The sequence below is a fragment of the Cupressus sempervirens genome, chromosome 8 (genome assembly GCF_028749045.1).
Source record: "Cupressus sempervirens isolate cs-2001-9-10 chromosome 8, ASM2874904v1, whole genome shotgun sequence".
NCBI classification, from domain to species: Eukaryota; Viridiplantae; Streptophyta; class Pinopsida; order Cupressales; family Cupressaceae; genus Cupressus; species Cupressus sempervirens.
The window spans coordinates 753,160,188-753,181,513 of NC_143125.1; the positions used below are offsets into that span (position 1 = coordinate 753,160,188).

General features: G+C 30.4%; 1 pseudogene; it reads left to right on the plus strand.

Annotated features, from left to right (window-relative positions):
* Positions 1 to 9,311: 9,311 nt before the first annotated feature.
* LOC149544617 (uncharacterized) lies at positions 9,312 to 12,441 on the plus strand (annotated as a pseudogene).
* Positions 12,442 to 21,326: the final 8,885 nt, after the last annotated feature.

Consider the following 21,326-nt stretch of genomic DNA (forward strand, 5'->3'; position numbering starts at 1 on the left):
TTTTGGAAGAAGGTGATGAAATTGAATGTTGATATGTACATATAGTACAATCAATTTCTTATGTATTGTTGTGTGTGAAGTTTATGAATGATTCTTCTACCACAACCATCCTTGAGCTTTTGGTTCATTGTTTTTAACACTACTAGGAATCTTAGTTTTTTTTTTGTTAAAATGGGATAGTGTTGTCAAAATAATATTTGGCCTAGGCAAAACTCTAGACTTTATCCTACCTAGAAACCAACATATGGGAAAAAATAATTTGTTGTCCAAGCTTATGAAAGTGCATAGGGAATTTCCTTTAATAAGCCATCATTGAGTCAAAAAATTTATAACCAAATTTTCTTGCAAGTTAAGAATGCTAGGCTCTTTGGAATACCTAACCCATATTCATCCAAAAACTAATGGAATTTTATTTTCACAATAGTTGTGGGTTGTCTCAACTGCCCATATCCTCATTCTTGTGGAGGCTCCAACAATACCTCTCAAAAAGTGATGCAAATGGAAAACCTTCCTTTGATTTGCAATGCCCCACTCAGGAACCCAAAAGAAATAAACCCAATATGTAACAAAGTTGAGTGAGCTATATTTTTTTATAAAAATTTTAACAGCATCAAAGTATCAATAACACAGAAGCAATATATACATACACATCAAGTACACATGAATAATTACAAATACAGTTTACGTTCCTCAAAGGTTCCTTCACATTGAGTCATATTTAAAAGTTTTTATTAATTAGTTTAAGTCTCAAGTAAAAAGTCTCTTGATCATGAAGAAATGATAGGTGCATTATCACATAAAAAAAATGTGTAAGTACAACTAATAATATGAAAGAACAACTAATGAATAACATCCACTGCACATGGCGTAGGGTATGTAAAAAAAGATGCAAGTACACCAATAAACAATACAATATCCTATAGGATCTCAAAATACATGATACATAGATACATCAAATGTATAGAAGTCTCCAAGATAGAATAAGAATGATAAAGGGCGCATTACACCAATGAGCATCCAACATCTATCAATCTGGGGGAAACCCAAATGGTAAGAAGACACTACCTCCTTACCACGTGGATACCTAACTAGGCTTCCACTCCCACCATGTAGGAAAAGAAATGAACAATCCACATATGGCTAATCAATCATGAAACATTCCTAGGCAAGGAATTCTTAGAAGCCAAAACTACCTCTAAGGTAACACAAACTACTCAAGAAGATAAGATACTCCAAAAGAAAGAACACTCAATCCAATACCAATACCACATAACAAAACATCATTCATATACAAGGAATATATAAAATCACCAAAATCATAAGATAAAGTCAACAAAAGATATCCACCTCAAGTCAAGAAGAACATGTGAAAAGTACATCATCCATGAATCACCGATCATCATCAATGAAAGTAAATAACCATAATAAATACATCCAACAATAAGTACACCACTAGAGGTACAAAAAAAATCTATAGAGGAGACTCAAGATACATTCTAGGGAGTGTCATCACATGGTCAAACTACTTGAGTTACCTTGGATTGATCTCTTAATAGACCCTAGACCCTCAAATGTTGAGTTACCTTAGACTGGTTACTCTGAACCCCAAACCCTCAATGTGACACATGCGGAACCAGAAAATCCTCTCAAGTAGACAAGGTAAACCAATCATACTATCATCCTATTCCCATCCTTAGTCTATACAACCACCCAAAGCATGGGAGGGAAAATATTTTTAACTTATCTTTTTAGTGTGTTTCCCCAAAATATTAATTACTAGATTATCACTTAGTGCATAACATACAATAGGTTACCCTTGTAGACACCTAAATTTGATTACACCGCTTTGGTAATCCTATTTAGCTATCTCTAAAGGCATCATTAATTAAATTTATATTTAATTAATCCTTTGTCATCCCCTAGCTAATTAATTTAATTAATCATCTATAGTCCTAATTGATAAATCAAATAACCCACTATTTGTCAATTAAATCCTATTCTCCTATCTAATTCCAAAACCCTCATTTATTAAATAAATCTATTTGATAAATAAATCCCTCAAATTTAATAGCCCCTAACTTATCCATAATCCTCCATTTAGCCTAATCCACCCTATCCACCCATACTAACCTAGCTTAGCCACTAACTCACCCTCATCAATGCCATCCACTTGCACATCTCTAACATCCTTAATCTAATCCTAACCCAAGCCTAATCCCCCCCCCCCAACCTTTTCACATTCCCTAAGTGAGCTTAAGATTTTCCTAAACCAAGCAAAGTCAACAATCTCAACTCCCTCCAAAATATCCCAACCATAAGCCTTCAATGCTCTTACAAAGCCATAAATTGCTCTTACAAGCCCATTCATTGCTCTTACAAGCACTTATGAAGGCCATTTAAAGCCTTGAGCCTCCATTGTTGACTCATCCTTGCCCTTTCCTCCATCCACTCTCCCTGTGACATGTGTCACTCTCAGATTGGTGCTAAACAAGCACAATCCATGTGCTCCCCTTTGAGTGCATCTTGACCCTCCCTCACCATCTTGCCATCCTTGCATCTTAGCCTTCCATCCCTCAAGCCTCTTGCCTATAAATTGGATCCTCTCCCAAGCCATTTTAACACAATCCATCAAGTAAAGTTATAATGCCATTTTGAGAACAAGTTTTACATCTCCATCCATTATCCACATCCAAAATCCAAGAATCTCCATTGAAGCAAGTTTGAGCACCCATCTTGAGCATACATCCCTAAAACAAAAGCCTTAATTAGACATAGCAAATCAACAAAGAGCCATTCCTATTGGGAGAGTCTTTCAGTGGCTCATATTTCCAATTAGGAACCCTCTTTTGTCTATCTTGAAGTTTATGTTTGTTATTAGTTTGTAGAAGCTTTATTTAAATTTGGTTTCTCCTAACATGCTAACAACTCACGTATACAACCCTAGCATTGACCACTTTAGGTTTTGGACCCCTACTGCAAGCCACTCCCAAGGATATGTATCTAGAAAACCTCTCCTAAGAACATAAAACATAGTTGTGTCCCATACTACACCACCCATAATGATCAAACTCAGTTCCTTCATAGGCAACCCGAAAAAAAATTGATTCTCCCAACCCAAGTAAACATAAATGCACCACATAGCAAGTCTCATAATTGCAACTTTCAAATTAAAATAAAAGCTCATCATAATTCTAGAGAAGATAAATATCATAGAAGAAATCATGAAAAAGAATCTATTTGGCCATCTAAACAACTCAAAGAAAAACCATCACAATAAAATACTAAAAATAGAATATTAGAAAACACATAGTTTTCAGCCACATGATTTAATTGCATTAGTTTCTATTGTTTGGTTTGGGTCATAAGGATATGTTTAGAAATAGAATAAGAATATACATGTTAATATAAATTGTTATGTTAATATTATTATTAAATTAATAAGTATTTAATTGTCAAATCTCTTTGTGCATATAAAGTATCATGCAACATTATCATGCTATTAATTTAAATAATCTTAAATCATAAATGATTTAATTAATAACACAAGTGTATATTACTAGATTAATATGGCTTATATTTAAGTCCAATATTAATAATTACTTTTATCCTTTTAATTCATAATGCATCTAGAGATAACTCAAATTGAAGCTATAATTATAATTAAGTTATTTACAATTTCCCTTGTATTTTTAAATATTCATAACTAGAAGATTATACAATGAACTCCATTGTAACTTCTCTTAAAATATAACCAAATCACAATGATATATTCAATAATTTCTAACTTGCATTAATAAATATAAAATCATTTATATGCAACTAATAGTTTAACTAAACTTAAGGGTTCTTTAATACCAACATCCACTTTACAACTAAATGAGTAGTATTAATTTAATTTTGAAATTAATAATTATATATATATATATATATATATATATATATATATATATATATATATATATATATATATATATATATATATATATATATATATATATATATATATATATATATATATATATATATATAATTCATGATGATCACATGGTTCTAATGACGAATTTAAAGTCGAAACCCTAGTTGTTCAAATTTTTGTTTTCTTCCAATTTTCTATAATTGAATTAGAAAAGGTTTTAAAAGAATATATTCATAATAATTTTCTAAATTTTTTTGCAGTTTTCCTCAGTCAAGTTTTTTGCTTTTTCTTTTCAAAATCTAGAACATAATTCTTCATCCAAAATTAATACAATAAATTTAATAAACATTATGTGCTAAGCACCCAAAAAGATAAGAAGTGGACAGATCTTTCAATAAAATTCTACAATGGGTTTTCAAACCCTACCTCAAAACTACAGCTAAAATCTAAGACAATTGGTGAATGCATCCAAATCCAAACCCTTTGAAACTTTCAACAATTCATTTGATCCAATTCTGAAATTTCGCTTCCAAAACCTGTGTATGTAGGAATGAACTCAAATCTCTAAATAAAGACTTTAACTCTACTTAGGGTTTCCAAATTTTCAACATGTAAAAGCCTCTCCTTAAAATAAACTTTTATTATTTAATCATTTCATGCACATTTAAAGAACATTTTTGTTAAAACATTTTTTTATTTTCTTTTCTTCCACTTTATTAATTATAACAAACTCTATTTAAAGCATGGTCTATTGTTTAAATTAATAATAATAATTAAATCTTATTATTTAAATGAAATTCTAATTTAATTATTATTAATTAAATAATTATAATAAAATAAGATTACATCTTTAATCTTTAAACATTTTAAATTTAATTTTATCAAACTTCTTAAATTAGACTTTTAAATTAAGTCTTTCAAATTGTAGTACATATTTAATTAATTTTTAAACAATTAAATATTCTCATACTTTAATATTTTTTTTTAATCAAATATTATTGAATAATTCTCAATATTATATGATTGACTCAAATATTATAATTAAATCATTAATCAAATAAATCACATAGCTAAATCCACATAAAAGCACCATTACCAAAATAGACCAAGACTCAAAATCAAAAAACACATGCAAAGATAAACTCATGGGTTTAAAAAAGGTGGAAAGTCAATTACAAGTACCCCTTGTAGGACAAGTATTTAGTCTATAGCTAGGATTGACTTGAACATTATCTTCCCATTCATACCATTGAGTTATTGTAATAGGGCATGCTCATCTTAGCAATTTAGGGAAGTTGATGTCCAGTACCTAAAAACTTGTATAAAAGACGAGCATGTACATGTGCATATATTTCTAGGCTAAACAAACAATGGTGAGGAGTGGTACACCATGTAGATCCTGACTAGCAGGTGACTACAACTCCCTCCCTTAACCACATCAGACATGTTAGATAGAAAAGTAAAACAAACACACACACACCATACACATGCAAGTATGGGGTAAGTACTATAATAATTCTTGAGTATAAATCATCACATATTCAAAATGAAAACTCATCATTTGATATCATCATGAAAGCAACCACATTTACTAACTAAGAACCATTAAAGCATACATGCTAGTAATCATAATCATCAATTAACATGTAAAATATAACCAACTAAGTAATTATACATTGATATACATGTAAACCAAGTCATGAAATAATGTTATAATTATAAATCAAATATCCTTGAAACTAACACATGCATGAAATAGGCATAAAAGAGTTTGGTAAATATAATGGAAAAACAAACTATGGCTAGACAATACATGATTCAACTCAAAAATCACAACATAACACTCATAGAGACTCAATTTATTCCTAAACAATTTGCAAATTCATTTCAAAGATAACTTAAATTTAGAAATAACCTTTCTAAAATCAATCACAAATGAACACACTCATTACTTCATTATATTTGAACTAACAAATACTACAAACATATCTATAATGAAACATTTATTCTTATCCTTTGTGGCTTCTCAACTTTCTCAATTTTGATATTCATTTTTTATGTTTCTCATCCCCTACACACATTCAACAACTTTGTTCTTCCTACAAACTCAAACCATCTTCTCTTTCGAGAATCCTTGAGCTCTACCTAATCAAAATTTTACATTTATAACATGAAAGATCTTACAAAATAATAGTAACTTGTGAGCCTCTCATATGAGGAAGTCTTGGTTTCAAGTCTACTTGAATTTACCATATAATAAAAATGATTTCATAAAATAATAATAATAATAAGTTAATAACTAACTAACTTTGGCTCATTACTTATCAACAAAAAATATAATTGTGAGGTTCTCCAATTTATTTCATCTCATTTAATTTTTTAATCTGAAAAGGGGCATGTCCAACTAATATTCACACCAAAATTGTCATTGTACTTTATTTTGGGATCTTATATTGGTTGCATTCACAGTATCTTCTTAGAACCCATAAACTCTAGTTTGCTATCCACTCACCATGTCCACCTTTTTGTCCACTCACCCTCTGTATTGGCTGAAACACACACAAAAACATAGGTTTTATAAAGGAAATTGTGTAAAATCTCTAACTCACTACTACACCTCCAATGTACAACATCTTCATGTATGCATGGTTGTTGAGACCCTGCAAAGCACCCCCATTCCCACAAACATGATGTGGTGAAGAATTCCTACTAATGGGTATTGCATAAAATGGAACTTATACCATTACCGAGTCCATATTGAAAGATATCAAATGTAAATATTAATTACACAAAAGGCATTTCTTATATGAATGGAATGACCAAAATTTTTCATCCAATGGCATGGAGTGTTCAAGAAGGGAAGCAAGATTGTTAAAGATGTGTCCACTGTTCATCATTTTTCGCACATGTCAACATGGAGCATATCTCAAGAATGCATTTAAATTTGATATGGACATGAATGTGTATTAAGGTAACTTTTTTACTCAAAAATGAATGTGTGTTGTGAAATTTACTAGCTTCACATTTCATTCCTAGCATGGAAAATGGTTGCAGAAGCCGAAGTCCAAGCTACCTATTAAAAAAAATTGATCAATTCTATGAGATTTGCAATTTATACCCAAAAAAAGTATAGTTTCCTCTCCTTATAGGTATTAAAATCTCAATAAATTTCAATACCTTCCTTTTGCATCGACAAATGACAAAAAAAATCAAATCTTGTCTTCCATACAATTTTATAATTCAATGATAAAATCTCCTCTATAATTCTAGGTTGAGAAATATGATCTATTAACATCTTACCAATTTCACAACTCCTTAGAGCTCTCTGAAGTTTTGAACTCTAGTCCTCTTTCTATGTCTAGAAACATAACAACTTTTATCTCTTAAGAGAATTCTAGAATAGATTCGTAACAAAAAGCTACAATATATATGATAAACGATAAACTATGGGCTTGGGGGAAATACTATTGAAGGAGCCTCAAAAATATTTTGTGAGGGTGCAATTATTTGGAGGATAGGTAAGTTCTTAGAAGAATGAACATTGGAAGGATTTATTGTTTGAGTAGTTAGGCCTTGTTCAAGCTACCAAAAGCAATAAGAGGAGGAGTTCCAATTTTCTTTCCTTGGTTTGGTCACTTTGTATCACTAAAACACATGGTTTTGCAAGGGGAAAACTTTAAACCATTAATATTACTCCACCTCTTCCTATTGTCACTTGTCTTCAATAGCTCAAAAAAGTACAGTTTTTCCATTTGATTGACTTAAATGTCACTCTAGCAGAAAAGATAGGGTGTAGATAAATATTGAGGTCTTGAAATGTATAATTGTGTAGAAGCACCATCCTCTATAGGTATTCTATGATGAATATTTGAAATATATTAATGTCATTTTTTCCTATTTTCTATCTTATCTATAAATTCAAATACATTGACTTGAAATAGAGTTTTTTTCTACCATTCAAATTATTAGAGTTGCAAGAATAAGATTCATTCCATGGACATAAGAGTGCATAATGACCATCTCATAAGAAAAAAAGAGGAAATCTAAGGAACATGGAAATAATTATTTGAGTCTTTACTATGTAAAAAAATAACTTTTAAAAACCTCTTGATTGAAAATCTAGATGCTTTTTGGAATGTTTAGACCCAACATCTAAGCATTGAAGAATGATTATAAGAAACCTTTTTTTCTTTGAAAAAAATTAGAAATATACTTTTTATGGAATAAAAATTGAAGTTTAGTTGTTTATAAAATGTTGAAATTGGACTAATTAGATCTCCTATCAGCCTTTATATAGTAATTTCTTCATTTTCATTCAATGTTTTTTTTTGTATAAATGATTTCAAACTTTGTTCATGGATATCTCTTTTTCATTGTTTTTATAAATGTATCTTTTCATATAGAATTATAATTTATGTGTATTTTAATATATCTTTTTCCATTTGACATCGTCTTTTGTCTTAACTATTCATCCCAAATAGAATTATGTTTTCCATCTTGATACAATTTCTTTCATTTATTTATTTTATTTTTTTGATCGGTAAGAGGTTGAAGCCAAGGTTAATTATTATTACTTCTTGTGATTAATCATTTTGATTATTAGTTAAGCTTGATTAGATTTGAACTGAGGACCTCCCAATTAAGAGGCTCACAATTTACCATTGTGTTGTAGGCTCTTGCCTCAATTTCTTTCATTTATTGCATCATATTTTTCTTTAAAAAATTTAAAAAATTGTACTATTTTTCATAACAAGATAATCAATGTATAATTTTGTAGTAATGATTAATTTAAATAAAAACTAAATATAAAATATATAAATAATTAAAATACTGAAAATTGATATTGATAGAAAAGTTCACTTATAGATCTATATAAGAATACTTTTATATATTTTTTAAAATGACAATAAAAAGAAGAGTTGTTGAAACATCACTTTTAGGAAATAATTAATTATATATAACTGAATCCAAAGTTGTCAAAAATATGCATTCATGGACACCTCCTATTAGAAAAGTTGGGACATGTATCTAATTTAGCTAGAAGCTACACCATATGCAAATACCTAAATTGACTTGTATTCTAGTAAGTTAGACTAAGTATGACACACCTTTGTATTATTACCTATGGACTATATTATTGAATTTAACAAAGATTTTTATTTTATTGATTAGATGCAAGTTACAAAGAAATTGTAGTCAAAGACTGAAAAAAGAATGACCTGGAAGTACAAGAAATTATTTAATAAAATTATATCTATGACTTGACTGATTCAAAGTCTTTAAAAAAAAATTTTTTACTGTATATATTTTATTAAAGTTATTAAAAAATTCAAATTTTGATCTACTATATGACATCAACGCTAGTGTTATTGCCCAAGACACCTTCATCCTCATCATGTCTTCCGTTTCATTTTGGCTGAATTTCACTTTAGCCTTGACATCAATTTATCCCTTCATCCATGGATGTCCAGCAGAGGAGCGAAATCACTCGTTAGATTTCAAAGGAGGCCTCCTCGATCTCACAGCTCGGTTGTCGTCGTGGCAGGGCTACAATTGCTGTGAGTGGAACGGTGTTCATTGCGACTTTCATTCAGGCCACGTCATCAAGCTGGATCTCAAAATCCGTTTTCCTGAAAGATACTCTAAAGATAGCTGTCTTGTTGGGGAAATCCACCCATCGCTGTTTAATCTGCATAATCTCCAACACCTGGATCTCTCATACAATTATTTAGGTGGTACTTCAAGCCTTCGAAATCTTGACCTGTCATATAACCTTTTAGAAGGGAACCTTTCTTTCTGTCGATACCAATCTACCACAATAGCCAACCTTTACCTCCAAGGGAACAGTTTAGATGGAATGATTCCTCTTCTCCTTGCAAACTCTACTCAACTTCAGACTCTGTCTCTTGCATGGAACTACTTAACAGGGGATATACCTCCGTTTGGATGTGCACTTGGGAAAGTCATTCCACTTTCATCAATTGATCTTTCCCGAAACAGATTGACGGGGGACATACCACCATCTATTGGCTGCCTCACTCTGTTGAGAAGTCTCAATTTGCAAAATAATCAGCTCTCAGGAGAACTGCCACATACCATTTCAAAGCTTGCGAAATTAAAAGAACTGAACCTTTTTTCCAATAAATTAACGGGTGACTTTTCACTTTCGTTGATGGATAGCTTAACTCAGCTTCGACAATTGAGCCTTTCTAACAATAGCTTTACTGTTAGCGTTTCCTCAACTTGGATTCCACCGTTTGCCCACCTGCAGTACCTGGGATTGAGCTTTTGCAATATTCAAGGTGATTTTCCTGCTTTCCTATCTGCTCTTTATTCACTAGAAGACTTGGATCTGTCAAATAACAACATTGGAGGAAGCATTCCAGATTGGCTATGGGATCTTCCCGCTCTTGAAAACCTAATTCTGTCAAATAACAGCTTGCAAGGTTCTCTGCCCTCAATTATATCCATGAAATTCTCCGTGGTGGCATTGAAAAGAAACAAGTTACAGGGTTGCCTTCCATATTTTAACATGTTGCTTGTATTCGATGTTTCTTACAATAATTTTACTGGTTCCATTCCTGCTACAATGAATGCCTATTCTTTACTTTTGTCAAGCAATAATTTGACTGGGGAAATTCCATCTACATTCTGCACAAATAAAACTCGTGTTGGGCTTCTGGACTTGTCCAAGAACAAACTGAGGGGCGCCATTCCTGCAAATTTGGGGAAATATATGAGCTTGGAGATTTTAAATTTAGCTGAGAATGATTTGCAGGGGGGGATACCAGAGTAACTGGGGAATCTGACGTCTCGTTTTACACTAAATCTGTATGGCAACACTTTGAATTTTGATGTAGGAAGCAACCAAATTCAAGGAGAGTTCCCAATTTTCACTCGACAGCTGAAACATCTCCACATTTTGAACTTGGCTTCAAATAAATTCGAAGGCACTATTCCAGAATCCCTGTTCGAGTTGAAGTTTCTACAGATATTAGATTTATCCCAAAATCATTTATCTGGACCTATTCCTAAAAATCTAGGAAAGCTAGATGCTATGGTTCATGAACCACAGTTTGCTTAATCTAACGGAACTACATTTCACTTTGCACCAGAGTTTGCTTCGCCTGAAGAAAGTATATCTGATGACTTAAATTTTAACTATGATTTCACGCTTTGGGATCAAGTTACTCTGTGGATTAAGGGACGGGCAAGTCAATACGACAAGATATTCAAGGAATTTAGATTTATGGATCTATCTCACAACAAGCTATCAGGGAACATTCCTCCAGAAGTAGGACTTCTCAGGGGTCTAAATGCGTTGAACCTTTCAAGAAACAAGCTGAGTGGTTCTATTCCAGAATCCATCGGAGCTTTGGTTGAACTGGAGTCGCTGGATCTCTCAGGAAACAAATTGTCTGGGAAGATTCCATTAGAGCTTCTGAACCTCACGTTCCTTGCAGTTTTCAATGTTTCAGACAACAGGCTTTCTGGTTTGATACCTCAAGGCAAGCAATTTGCAACATTTGAAGGTTGTTCTTGTAAGGAAGTGAAGGTGCGCGGAATCATTTCCTACGCTAATCTTTGAGAGGACGATTATGCAAATCAAAGTAACTATTGCAAAGATCTCAAGAAATGCATAATAACATAATCAAAATAACAAAGAACACACAACACAGTGATTACCTTGGGGAAACCCTTCCAGGAGAAAAACCCCACCCTCCAAAACTCGCACAATGTATTATCAAATCAAGATGATTACAATACACTTGCAATGCAAGTTCTTACAAGAGCGCATCACCACAACTCGAACTTGGAGAGACTCCTTCTAGCACCAGTCTTGCAAACTAAACTCAATTACACAAACACCTCCCCAAGCCCTCCTTTTATAGTGATTTTACAACTTGGAAACCACTTATGGTTTTACAAAATCATGGGCAAAACTACCATGCCACATGTTACCCATTTTTGACATTTACATTTCCAATATGAAAAAACAACCAGGTTAAAATAGTAATCCCGTCCACAATTTTGTCTCTTAGTCTAGACCCCCATAAAAGTCACAAAATGAGTCATCAAGGCTCTAAAAATGACCTACCTATATTCTACTATGGACAAGACTCATTTTAACAATTCACTAACCATTTTCCAATGCATAAACAAGTGGAAAACTTCGACAAACAAATTTTGGAATTTTCCAAGAAAGGATTGCAAGGTTGAGACACATGTTTCTCAACACTTCTTTTGCACGAAATCCAGATCTACATGGGCCTCCATTAGAAAATAGAGCAAAAGAAAGTCAAGACGAATTGCATAAGAGAGAGAAAGATGCACAGGCAGAGGCAGAGCCAGAAGAGTAAGAAGATGAAGAAATGAAGAGCTGGTGGACAATATCAGTGCGATTAAGTTATGGGATTGGATTTGCAACTATAATTGTAGTGTTGTGCTTCCACATCAGATGGAGAGTTAAATATTTCAGTTATCTGGATAGTCTAATGCCACACCTCTTTGGACGACAACATTGAAATAGATCATGGATACATTTATTTTTTTCAAAAATGTATTTTTTCTATTTTCATGGATTTTCTGAATAATCAAAATCTTGTTTTAGGATTAAACTTTGTTGTCATATTTGGATCAATATTCTGGATCATGTTAAGTTATCCATCATCAAGAAAATTAAATGTTATTATAAAGAATTTATTACTATTCCTTTGTATTCAAAGTAAGTTTAGTACATCTATTTTGCATCTCCTCATCATCAAAACATTTAGCTATAAACATTTTAATTTGATAATGAATCTTGATTTATACATTCTTCCTATAGACATTAATTTGTTTATGGACACTTCCTTTGAATCTTTTATTTTTTTTATTGTTTCCCAAATCGAATGGTAGAATGAAGTGCTCACATGATTGAATCCAAATGTTAGAAATGGTCTTGTCCCCACTATACATTCAATATTTTCAAAACTGTTTTATTGATTTCCTATAATTTAATAGGCTGCCTTTTAACTCAACAGTCCTTTCCTTAGAGTCTTGAGTGAACGAGTCAGTCATACACCCTTATGTAATTTGAATCTTGTGAACTTTATAAGTCCTGAGTCAATAAGTCAGTCACACACCCTAGTCTTATTCGAGCCTTGTGAATTGATGGTCTTGTTCCAGCACCATATGGAAAGAACATTCATTACCTATTTTAGAAACTATTTTCTTTCTATCCCATATTTAATGGTGTATTACATCCAACAGACTGGTTAGGTGTTCCATTTCTCAGTCCTTTTCAACTTTCCCTTTCTTAGTCATGAGTCAATGAGTCAGTCATACTCCCTTATCTAATCTGGAACGTGTGAACTTTGTGAGTCTTGAGTCAACAAGTTAGTCACAAACCCTAATCTCATCTAAGCACTATGAGTGGAATAATTGAATGTGGACGTTCTTCGCATCTTTGTGGTTCATTGAATTTCCCATAAAGGTAAATTTATTTTTTATTGATTTCTTGTATTTATTTATTTTATTTTATTTTGTATTTATATAGATTATAACTAGTATGAGTAATAGGTGCAGGATGGTTGATTTGAAGACCTTCCTTAGACAAGGCATCAATGTTTCCTAACTCATTATGTTGTAGAACTTTAGATAGATCATTTCCTCTAGTAGGTCTTCATTTATAAAGTTTGACAAATAAGGGTGCATTCATGGAGACCTTAGTTTTTATAATCAATCAAAATCCTTAACTATATGTTGTTCCCAAATGCTATCACTTGATTTTAAGTTACAAGATTGTCGAACAATCAAATTAGGTCTAAGCAAAACACAAATTTTAACTTTAAAAAGATCATCCTCAAAACATGAATGAGATAGAACATTTCCATAGTGACTATATCCCCAATGAGATCCCTCTCCACCATCAGTACGTGTTTTTGGTGTGATGGCAAAATCTTCTCGTATGTAGTGGATGCAAACCCCACATGATGAATGCTTGTATCTGGCTCCATCATGTGGGGAGGTGTTGGTGTAGCGACTATATCCCAGATGAGATCCCTCTCCACCATCAGTAAATGCTTTTGGTGTGATGACAAAATCTACATGTAATCAAAGCGCAGGTCACTGGTTTGAGTCCCTCAAGCCCTTTGACCCTTCGTCCACGTAGGCTTGGATTATCAGCACGGTATGTAGTGGGTACAAATCTCACATGATAAATGGTTGTATCCAGCTCCATCGTGTGGGGGGGTGTTGGCGTAGCAACTATATCCCCGATGAGATCCCTCTCCACCATCAGTACGTGCTTTTGGTGTGATGGCAAAATCTACATGGTATCAGAGCGTAGGTCACCAGTTCGAGTCCCTCAAGCCCTTTGACCCTTTGTCTGCGTAGGCTTGGATTATCAACATGGTATGTAGTGGGTGCAAATCCCACATGATAAATGGTTGTATCCGGCTCCATCGTGTGGGGAAGTGTTGGTGTAGCAACTATATCCCCGATTAGATCCCTCTCCACCATTAGTACGGCATGGGCCTCATCTTTATTTCCTCTTTAATTACAGTTTATTGCATGGATCAGTCATGCCTCTTGGTGTGAATGGTTTCTTAATTACATAGTTGATCAGATTTTTTCATTAGGGTCACTTGTACAAATTTATGTGCCATCTGCATCCTTGACAGAGAGATGTTTTTCCTTGTTCGCCATCTATTCATTGTTTGGGGGAGCTATGTAGGTTATTGTCTTATGTATCTTCGATTGACAGATGTTTTGCCTTAGTTTGCCATCTGCTCATTGTTTGAGTAGTGTCGTTGGGGGCACTCATGGAAATTGATCTTGGGCTTCACCTTGGTTTCAAAGGAGATTCTTCATTCAACACTATGATGGTTATCATTCAACTAATGTCTGCAATTTTCTTGTCTCAAAGGCTTTATATTCTATCTTGTAAATTTTGAGGGGGGCTTTTATTCCCACTAGATTTTCCCTCTTTCCTTAGTCTCTTCTCAAGCTAGGTAGTTAGCATTAAGGGGGGGTGTTAGTGATTAATGCAACTACATGTTCTTCCATGTATTTCTCATGCCGTTAATCACCATGGATAATTACTTGGAGATTTATGTGCTCCAGTTTACTGCTTCAAATTGTATGTGTCAAATTCCAAAGTTTATGATCCACATGTCCAATTTCACCATTTCCAGCCTTAGTTAACTGGCTGATGTGTTGGTTGAGCCTTAGTTAACTGACTGATGTGTTGATTGAACTCGAGTTTACTCCAGCACTTCCTTAATTATAATCTTTACTTTTAAAAGCTTTTGCTGCCATCAATAAACTGTAGAAGTTTTAGTCTGTTGTTCTGGTTTTTTTTGGTTGCTCTGTTCATACAGAGACATTGTTATTTTTTCTTTCCTTTGATATTCTGTGGAGCTAAAGCTGCAAATTTTACATAGAAAAAAAGACCTCCAAAGATTGTCCACTCAATTTTAACATCCCCGCATTAGAGAGCTCAAAAGAAAAATCAGGCAGATGAAACCATGTGGGACATTGAACAAAAATTGCATTACGACTGTACCAGTGAAAAAGCTCTTTTAGAATATTATTTTGGAGACTTCATCATTAAAAACCACAATGAAACTGTCATGACATATCACGTACATGTCAATCCCTCCACACCAAGACTCCTGGTTATTCTGATGCAACTTAGAAAGCTTTAACAGCTCACGCCACAGTAGAAGAATAACTACAAGATGATGAAGATCAAGTGTCTTCTGATTTGATGGACTGAAATATACTTCCACCAAGGGAAAAGGACATCAAATCTGACAGTCTTCGTTATCAACCGGCCCGAGATCGGATTCCTTAACTCGGTCCTCTTTGTGATTATCAAAAGGTTTCAGAGAAGATTGTCATTCGTTGTTGTTGAACTGTTACCGTTTGTTGTTTGCATATTGTTTATCATTCGCTGTTGTTGTTAAATAAATAAATCTAACGTATTTTATTACTAGCAGTTGCATGTTTTTGTACATGCAACGATAAGTTAAGTGATAGGAATGATATATTTGACACAAGAAAATTAATCAAAAAAATCCTTTCAAAAATTAATTGTATGAATTTTGGGCTAACTTATCTTTATACCATCCAAATATTTGTATGAATTATTAGGCTCAACTTATCCTGATACTATTGCTTTGAAAATATTTAAATTGAAAACTTGGCCATCTCAACTGTTATATTTTTGAAGTAAATATTTTATAAAATGTGATCTTATGTGTAATATTTAGTTTACTTTTATGAAGAGAAAATTCAAATTTATAATATATAAATAATTATAATTTTAAATTTTAAAAAAAAATCAATTTCATTACATAACATTTCATTTTACAATATATTCATATAAAAATAATTATTTTTAATCTAAAATAATTTATATTTACTAGTATTTCTAAAGGTGCAATAATTGTGTTGATAACAAAAATATACTTTCACATATTTTTAATATTATATCAACTAGCATCTTCTAGACATGGTTGATAATGTTAAGTTCTTGTTTTTATTTGTTATTTTTTCAAGTCTTCTGTTATATGATTTTTTAATCATTGGTTGGTTTTATTTCAATTATTTTTAAGTTTAATTTTTAAATTAGTGTGCATTAGTTTTTTTTTTTTAAATATCATTTATATAAAATAATAATTTTATTCTTTATAACTTTAAAATGATTCATTTTGATTTTTGTTTCTTTTTCTTTTATTGTCTACTTGCTATTTTAAATGCTTTTATATTTATCAATAAATTGAAAATTTAATAATAAATTTAATATCAAATAATAAAAATAATGAAATATTTAATTCTTAACTATAAATAGAACATTATTCTTATTATAAATTTACTAATTAACATCCTTTTATATGATAATAAATATAAAATACTTTAAGATTGTAGGTTGAATTAATCTCTAAGAAAACAAAATAAATTTATAAACTTAATTAGAAAAATCCTAAATTTCTCAAAATACTTATTTAACTCTATAGTAATTGTGAGGATAGGTTAAAATATGTAAATAAATATATACAAATAATCATACATACACAATAAGTGGAAAATGAAAAATTGTAATTACTATTTGCTACCATATAAGTACAATTTAGAATCAATACATCTGTAGCAATGGACACATATAAATAATAAAGTAGACTACTATGTAGAAATGAAGCGAAACCAATCTATTAATATAGATTATAAAATTTCCTTATGTATTTTGAATATAATAAGATAACATTAAAAAATGTTTCAAAAATTTTCCAACGTAAAGCTAAACCCAATTCATCAATTATTGAACTCTTCTCCATCAAAGAAATTTTGAAATTAATATCCAAATTTACGTCACTAGATATTTTAGAACTATCATGATAATGTCTTCACAAATTTCATGATCTAAAGAAAATATATAAGAAATTGATTAAAAAATATTCAAGCTTTGTGTTCATATTATTGCAAAGAATTTGTCATGGTTATTTAATTAATGAACAATTTAAGATAAGCTCTATGAAATCTACTAAGGTCTTATAGTTTGGTTGTTTCATAAATACAAAAAAAAATTAAATTAAATCTCAAAAATTTGGCTTTATCTTTTATATAAACAAATTCTCCCATAATGAGCTTTTTCCTAACATGAGCTAAAAATACTATTATGAAAAATTGGCTTACCAACACTGTTATAAAAGATTTTATTATTATAAATAAATGGTAAAAAAAAACTTTTAGAAACAGAAGATATAGTTTAAATTAAAAATATAGAGGATATAAGATTAAAAATATAGATTATTATTTATTGGTTTACTTAGTTTCTTTGAATATTTCATTTTAAATTAGATTCTAATATATACTTTATATTTTTAAAATAAATGTTTCTATTTAAATATTATTATTATATTTTCTCTTGATAATTGATATCAACCATCAAAATAAATATTTTTAAATTAGTTTTCATTATTTATAATTTTTAATTTAATAACAAATGTTTCTATTATAAAGTCTTAAAAAATTTAAGTATATATAACAATATTAAAAAAATTGTTTCTATTGTAGTATATATAACAATGAAGATTGTCAGTATAAATTTAATAGTTATTTATTTATTTATTTCATTTTCATTTTTTTAGTTAAGACTATTTATGTTAAGTTTTCTACAAGGATATGTCATTGCCCTTAAAATTAAAAGTCTCAAACAATTATATGATTAATTAGATGATAAATTGTATGTGACATTCAATATTTATCATTTTAGAATAATTTTATTTTTGTTTTATTCTAATTATTAAAAATAGTGAAAATAAAATTCACAAAATAGATTTTATATTTTCCACCTTATTCAAATATTATTCACATCTTGTTTTAACATATCAAGCTCTTCTTATTTTTCAAAATTTCTAGTGGCTAAAACCATTCCCTATAGTTCCAAAAAGTCTAGACCATGAACTAATGAAAATAAAAAACAAATAAAAAGTTTCTTATTTCGTTATTTAATATTTCATTTTTCATAAAAGGCTTTAGAATTTTATTAGGAAGATATTTTTTTAGTATATAAATATTTTTAATTAGAAAAAAATATCTAGTTTATGAAAAAATGGTATAAATCTATAGAAAACTATTATATTTTACTTTTTTTTTTAATATTTTGAATTATCTTTTCAATCATACCGATCAAAAAAATTCAATCATCAAATCATAATAAGTGAAATAGATTCTATCATTAAAAAAATACTTAAATTTTGGTAATTTTTTTTAAAAATAAATATATATTTATTTATTATAAATCTATTTTTTAAAACATATATCTATTAAAAATCTTTCAAATTTTTGAAGTTTCCCTTCTTTTTTTTAGATTATCTAATTTTGTAGATTTTGCTTCTATTATTAAAATATTAAAATATACAAAACATTAAGTTATATTAAAGATCTTCCAAAATATGACATTTCCTTTTCATTAGATTTTCAGCATTTATAAAATTTATTTCTTTTATTGAAATATGAAAATATATAAACATTACATCATTAAATTAATACAAACTGTTAAAATGTTAAAAGTGGGTATTGCAATTGTAAACTCAAAACTTTCAAAACATATAGTTATTTTTCATAATCTTCTATTTTATAAATTTTATAATGTTTTTTCTATATTCAAAATTATTTTCCAATCCTAAAAAATTAGAGAAATGCTAAATAGAAACATCTTAACAATATATACTTAGGTTTGAATCTATTGCATTTACTTCATTAAAGTCACCCCATATATTTTTTGGTATTTATGTAGCAATTTATACTAATTAGATTTGGTCATGTAATACATTTCAATTGACTAAGGAAAAATTGTGAAAGAATATATGCAATAAAGTAAGGAAGATACAACCACTTAGGTATGAAGACTTAATAAAATATACAACTTATTAGATATCACATTTGACATCAGTAGGCCTACATGCCTATATTTAACTTACTAGATGCCAAAGATGTAATGAAGACCCCACTTTAAATTTCGAGTAGCATTTGAAGCCTAAAAGATATAGACATTGTATATTTCACCAATGGCTATATATAATATCAAAAATAGCGACCCTTCAAATCTTTATTATGCTCTAACAAGAAAACACAAAATATTCAGATTTCATAAATTTGACAACAAAATATCAATCCTATAAAAGTGCACAAAATATCAACATTGCAAAAAATGATTCAAAGATCAAAATTTGGTTATTTGAATTATATATATATATATATATATATATATTTGTGTGTGAGAGAGAGATTTTCTAAGGAATATATTGATTTTCTAAAGAATCTCCTTACCATTCAAATTAAGCAAGTGCCTCATAGATTAAGAGACACTAAAATCATATAATATAAGAGGAGTAGTAAAAATATGACTTCAAAGTTATAATTACATTTTCTTTAATTAAGCTATGTGGAGTGATCTATAAAAGAATCAAGATACTATTTATAAACACTATATTCCCATTAATATATATTTCTCAATCTCTCATACCTGTTCATATAATAAAATGATTAATTTAGCATAGAAAAGTTTGCTTGAGGTTTTGGGTAGTTTCCCATGGTCTTGGTTTTGAACATACTCTAAGATTAAAGTGGTGGGACAACCTTGTAGATAGAGAATCTCACTCATAAGAACAAGTCTTATCCCAACTTGCACATATACCTAAGATATGGATTCATACCTCTACACATTAAAAAATAAAATAAAAATAAAAATACATCTTTAACTACTAAAACTAAAATTTATTAAATTACATTTCAATTATTTTAATAATTGCAATACATACACAACATAAAACAAAGAATAATTCTACGTTGTCTTCAAAATTACTTTAGTTATACACATATAATATTAACAAATTAATCTCAAATTTAATAGAAGATTTTTGATTTGTCACTTTATAATAAAGTCTAATATCTTGGGAATATTTAAAGTTGGTCATACAAATATGAAAAATAAATTACATTTCTAGAAACATTAATAGACCTAGAAAGGGGACTAAAGGAAGCAATATGAATAATAATAATAATAATTAAATCATTGTGTTTATCCTTTCAAAATAGAATGCAACTTCATTCTAGATTAAACATGTAAGATTTCTTAAATCAAATCAAATACTTTAAAGGGTCCAAATTAGTCATTCTAATATTATTTAGAAAGCATTAAATGGAAGCATGGACAATGTACATTGGGAACTCCTCTACATTAAAATTTGATGTGTGATATTTTTAACACTACATGGTATGGTATCTCTTCTCAACTTTGCTGCCCAAAGAGGTAGAACATAAGATTGTCCAAATACCTGAAATATGCAACTCTCCATCTAATATGAAAGCACAACACTACAATTATAGTGGAAAATCTTACCCCATAACTCAATCCCACGGATACTACCACCACTTATTTATTTATCCCTCTTCTACTTGACTTACTTTCCCACCAAGAGTTTTATTTTCTAATGGAGGTCTACATACCTCTAGATATCCTACAAAAGAAGAGGCTTCAAATATTACAAAGTGCTTGCCTTGTGGTATCAAACCAAAAAGCATGTTATCTGAAACATTCAAGACTTCAAGGAATGTGAGGTTCAAAATCTCTAAGGGAATCTTTCCTAACAATTTGTTTCCTAAGAGATCCAATGACTCCAGTTCAACAAAAGCTCCCATGTATTCTTGAGTGGATCCACTCAACTTCTTTCTTGAAAAGTTCAAAGCATTTAGTCTTCTGAGAAGTCCTATTTCAGAAGAAATATTGTGTTAGAAATAGATAATACTAAGAGTGGGGCGGGGGGATGTTGGGGGGGGGGGGGGGGGGGAGAGGGGAGTGAATCATTATTTTAAATCCTTTTGTCCACAACTAGATATCATTAATTTCTTTGCCACATGC